Source organism: Pteropus medius, unplaced genomic scaffold, assembly GCF_902729225.1.
Source record: "Pteropus medius unplaced genomic scaffold, Ma_sr-lr_union100, whole genome shotgun sequence".
In the NCBI taxonomy this organism is placed as follows: Eukaryota; Metazoa; Chordata; class Mammalia; order Chiroptera; family Pteropodidae; genus Pteropus; species Pteropus medius.
The window spans coordinates 1-5,801 of record NW_024352610.1 but is presented as its reverse complement, the minus strand read 5'-3'; the positions used below and the strand labels follow the sequence as shown (position 1 = coordinate 5,801).

At 40.1% G+C, this 5,801-nt stretch overlaps 1 non-coding gene across 1 annotated transcript; it reads left to right on the top strand.

Moving 5' to 3' along the window:
* The first annotated feature begins 5,676 nt into the window (after positions 1 to 5,676).
* Positions 5,677 to 5,795, top strand: LOC120589492 (5S ribosomal RNA). The gene has a single exon (XR_005649502.1). It is a non-coding gene; the product is annotated as a 5S ribosomal RNA (ribosomal RNA).
* The last annotated feature ends 6 nt before the right edge of the window (positions 5,796 to 5,801 follow it).

Here is a 5,801-nt window from a genome sequence, read left to right as displayed (position 1 = left end):
GCTTCTTTTATTTTATTTTAATTGTACACTTAGTATAATGTATCTAGTCTTGAACAGTCTGGTCTTAAGCTACCCTCCCTGCCTTATTTCGGCCTCCCTTCCCACACCTCAGTCACATGGTGCAAGGCCTTTTCCCAGCTCTCATACGACTATCTCCTAGTTAACCCTCAAGACCCAGCGTGGCCTCTTCCAATCCTCCCGAGTAGGGATAGCTGCTCTGATTCCAGGGATCTTACAGCCCCTCATTTCTGCTTCTCTGATAGCAACTTGCCCAGTTGCCTCATGTGCCAGGATTAGGTCTTTCCCATCTTTTTGCCAATAATGTTCCCTGGGTTTGTAGAATGAATAATGATGGTCATAGCTAACATTTACTGAAATTCACTTCACGCCAGGCACAGTTCTAAGTGTTTTACGTATATTGACTCATTTACTCTTCCCAATAACCTTGAGGTAGGTATTACTGATAACCCCATTTTTACAGATGAGGAAATTAAGACATGGGAGAGGGGAGCTAAGTGTCTTGCCTGAGGTCATCCAGCTGGTGGATGTCAGAGACAGCGTTCACATTCTGCTCTCTTAATCACTCCATTATATTTTCCCTTGCTAATGCATTTATGTTGAGATGTAACTTAAAAATGTTCAATTGGTGGCTTTAACCAATTCTGCTGATATTTACTAAGCCACAACTGTGTGCTGGTGCTATCTTGGGTACAAGGGATATAGTATTGAACATGACAGGAAGGGTCCTTGTCCTCATGGATTTGACAGTCTGGTCCCAGGGAGGGTAAAGTGAACAAAGAAGTAAATAAATCGATGAACCAATATTTACAGAAATTTGGCAGGTCTGACACATCAGAAAGGAACTTTCCATGTCTGGGGAGTGAGAAATGGACAGGTCCTACCACAGGGTGCTACTATTAAAATACTGCAGATGAGGAAGGCTGAAGATGAAAGAATCATAGCAGGAAATTTCACAAAATCTACTAGGCAGAGATCAATCTTAACCATGAAAGGAAGGAAGAATGAAAGAAGGGAGAGCAAAGCAGAAAAGAGCGACAGGGGTCTGAGGACCATGCATCCAAGCTGCAGGGAGAGAAAAGGGTGGTAAAAGAAAAGCCTTAAAACACTGTTAGGGCAGAAAGAGAGCTGGTAGTAATGAAAGGGATTCTTCCAAGTGCCTGGAAATAGGCTGGCGGTGATTGTACAGGCTAAGGTTTAAAAAGATTTTGTTCTTTTGTTGGGTAAGGAAGTCATTGTAGTCCACAGGAAATAAGGAGCTCTCGAGTGTGTGTGTGTGCGGGGGGCGGAGAGAGAGAGAGAGAGAAGAGAGAGAGAGAGAGAGAGAGAGAGAGAGAGAGAGAGAGAGAGAGAGAGAGAGAGAGATATTTATTGAGGGGCATTCTCTAATCCCAAATGCAGAATGATTGTCAGTGTCCATTCTGTACCTTGCACCTGCCTGAGTGGAGGAGCTGGAACTGCCCCCATGGGATGTCCATGATGAAGCTAGACCTAGGGGTAGGAAGGTAAGGATGTCATTATGTGCCTGAATCACATGTGGCACATGACTTTCTGTGAACCAGCATAAGAGCAGGGCATCGAGTCCCTACTTTGGAGTCCCAGAGCCCACCAGTGGGGATGTGAATGCAAAAGGGAGACACTGAGACTGACTGTAGCCAAGAGAACCTGCCCCAAGGGTCTCTGGGTAAGACAGAAAACAAGTGAACATGGGACCGCAGCTGCCCTGAGGGAGGCCCTTGTGACCCCCAAGACCCTGTGGGTCCTACTTCTGCCTCAAGTGAAGCCTGGGGAGTAACCTGAGGACTGTAGAGAACACCAGGCTAGGATCTTCTGCCTTTCTTGTCATCCCTGCTATTAGAGGGGTGGTGTAATAAGGTGCTAAAGAATGTGGGCCCTGGAGTCACATTCAAATCTAGCCTCCCTCCCTTTCCACAGGGTGGCTTTGAGCAAATTTTAACCTCTATTTCTGTGTCTACAAAATGGACACACTAGTGTCTCCCTCATCTAGTGGGGAGCGAAAAGCTTAAAAGGTATGTAGAACATAGTAAGCACTTAATAAATACAAAATAATAGTTATTATTATTATTATTGCCTTTGGGAGTCATTTGGCAAGGAAAGGACACACATTTTTTAGAATATACCATTTCCCCTTGTTCCTTAATTTCAAGGGCAACCAGTTTTTCAGTACAGGATGAAGTCTAAGGATGAACTTTGAAATGAAGGTTTGTCACTTCCTTCCTCCTTTGTCCTGGGTAGTAGCAGCTAGTCTCCCAGAGTGGTATAACCCTGGGTTAATAAGTGCCAGGAGGTGTGCCTGGAAACAAACAAGCCTAATTTGTCAGTCTTCTCCAGAATTCTTATAGCTAAGTTACATTAATTGGGTGAGGTGGGCTTCAGCTGTTTTCCCCACCAAGGTTGTACTTTATTATGAGGAGACACTGTAATAGTTCCCCAAACTCCTGCCACAATGACATGCTGCCTTCTAGGCTCTGCCCAGGCCAGTGGAGCCCTCCTGTTTCTCTGCTCACTCCTCAGTTTCTCCCTGGTCTTGCAGAAGAGGCATAGGTAGGGGGGTTGATTTGCATAATGTTCAAAAACAGAATTTTGCCGGCTTTTGTTAAATGCACAGGCTAAAGAGGAAAAAACAAAAGGAAATATTCTGGGAATTCCCAGTTCATTCTTGGCACCAGCAGGAATCCTAATGCCCTAGGAAGTTTCTCTCTGCACCCTCATCCCCTCCACCCACCTGCCCCCTTCCTCCTCACACTTCCTGAACTTCGTGAGTGCTTGGGGGCTGATTTTAGCCTGAAGCAAGCCCTAAGAAGTCTCAATGGTTCCCTTGGGTCCACTTTAGGAGATAGCATTTGTAGAGCAGGTGAGCTCAGATGGGGAGCTCAGCGTGTATCTGAATCTCTCTGGAGTGGGTTGGCAGTCAGAGCCCTTTAGGGATGAGGGATTCATTCCACTGTGGGCCTTGGCCTTGGACTTATTCTCATTGACATTCCTTGGCTTTGCCTGCTACTTCCTAAAAATGTTAAATGGAGCAATAACAGTAGCTACATCTTTAAAACATTGTGAGGATCAATGAGTATATATATAAAACAGGCTTAGAACCAGTGCCCGGTACATATAAGCACTTAATAAATATTAGTTATTTTCTGTAGCATATTATTTGTTAAAAGTAAACTGCTTCTTTTAAAAAAAACACATTCTTTCCAGTGTCCCAGGGATCGCTTTTGGAAGAACAAATCTTTCCATTTTGTCCTTTTTCAAGAATGCCTTAGTTGTTCTTGATCTTTTGCATTTCTTTATAAAATTATATTATATTAGGAATCAAAAGAAAGGGAGAAGGACAGGAAGAAGGAGAGTGGGAGGGAGCAAGGAAGAAATTACCTGTAGAAGTTTTTAACTTGAATTGTTCTGAATCTATAAATCAATTTGGGTGGAACTGATACCTTTATACTATCGAGTCTTATGATCAATAAACATACTATATCTTTGTTTTCGATCTTTTTAAGTAGCTCTAACGATGAAGTTCTTTATTTTTTCTGTACAAGCTTTGTTTTATTTGCTGCTAGGAATTTGATTTTTAGTATTCTTTTATAAGTAGTATAATTCAAAAAATAATTTTCTGCCTATTTGTTGCTAGTATTTACAAGTATAATTGACTTTTAATTATAATTGACTAAAAATTTTAATTAAAAATTTTTTTATTAATAAACTTTATTTTGGATTAATTTTAGATTTACAGAAAAGCTGCAAAGGAAATACAGATAGCCGTATACTCCTCGTCCAGTTTTCCCTAATGTTAACATCTTGTATAACCATGACACATCTATCAAAACTAAGAAATAACATTGATACATTATTAATAAACAAATTCCAGATTTTATTTGGATTTCACCAGTTTTCTAATAGTGTTTTTGTTGTTGTTGTTGTTATTCCAGGATACAATCAAGGATGCCTCATTGCATTTAGTGTAGTTTGGTTTTCGAAAATAGCTATTTTTCTAAACCCTCTTATTAACTTTAATATTTATATATTGATTCCTTAGAAAATTTTATGTATATCAGCAAATAATGACAATTTTGTTTCCTATTTCCCAATCCTTGTATTTTTAATTTCCGTTTCCTGCTGTGTTATATTAGGTAGGACTCTGATTAATAGAAATAATCATGGTAGGTATTCATGTCTTAGTCCTGATCTCAAAGGAAAAGCTTTCAATAATAAGGCTAAAGTTTCTGTAAATCTTTTTGTAGAGACTTTTTATCAGATCATGGAAATTCCCTTTCATTCCTAGTTTAAGAGGGAGCATTTTTAAAAATGGTGAATGGGTGTTGAATTTTATCAAACATTTTTTTCTGCACCCATTAAAATGATCATGTGATTTTTCCATTTTAATCTGTTTATGTAGAGTATTGATTTTCTAATGTTAATCAAATTTACAATCCTGGAATAAACCCAGCCTTATCCCAGGATATATTATCTTTCTTTTGCTGTACGTTGCTGAATTCCTAATATAATTTATAGAATTTTTGTATTTATGTTCATGTTCGTGGTTGAGATTGACTTATAATTTTTTTTTTATATCAAAGTTTACTTGGCCTCATAAAATGAGCCTGTGTGTGGGGGGGATATACTTTCTCTTTTTGTTTTCTAGAAGAGTTTGGGTAAGTTTAGAATTATTTCTTTTTTAAATGTTTCACTCTCATATGCATCCACAGCCAAGAAAAATGAGATCCTGACTTGAGTGTCTCACAGCCATCTTTACCACACTATTTCTTTCCAGAGTCTTGGAGCATACCTTGTGAATTACACTATTCATTCATAGCAATGAGTAGAGTGCATTTATGTCTGGTTTTCTCCCAGCTCTGTAACACTGGAAGCAGTGGGTAGACCCCAGGTGACTTACAGCAGTCTTTCCTTAAGCTGAATGGAAAAGTAATTTTCTTCGTAAGTTTGGAGATAAGTGATGGTTAGATGAGGTGCCCACGAACTTGTTTTTTGGGAGAAGGGAGGAGATGGAGGAATATAGAAGGCCAAGGTATAGAACTCCAAGAACCCAGTGCAGCAGCTAAATTCACATTCACTCCAAAGCTATTCATTGGAGTATTGGCTACAAGATAAATCGGCACAGAAATGTGGTTGAGAAGCAGTTAGTTGTCCTCGTTCTCTGGTTCCATGGCTTCCCTTCACCTCTCTCTTCTCTGAGACACTCTCGGCATTTTCCGGGATGAGAAAATCTCCATAGCCATTTGTTTTGAGAAGACAGTGTATGACACTTGCAGGGAGGCTGGTCAGGGCGAGGTCCAGGAAAGGAAGTGAGAGAAGATGTCCTTTTCCCTTTTCCTATACTGTGCCCTGGGGATGTCTGCTTCATTGAGGGCAGGTTGAGGTTGTACTGAGAGAGGGTTGAAAGGAGTTTTGGCCACAACAGACCCCTTCAAGGTTTAAAGTCCTTTGTTAATGGTTCTCAGAAGTTTTGTTCTCCAGACACTTCTATATTTTAAAAAAATTATTGAGGACCCCCAAAGGACTTTTGTTTATGTGGATCCTATTTACTGATATTTACTATTAGAAAATAAAACTAAGAAATTAAATTTATTTAAAATAACAATATTAACCCACCAAAATTAACGTAGATAATATACTTTTATGGTCTACGGCCATGCCACCCTGAACAAACCCGATCCTGTCTGATCTCGGAAGCTAAGCAGGGTTGGGCCTGGTTAGTACTTGGATGGGAGACCACCTAGGAAGATCAGGTGCTGTAGGTGTAAAAC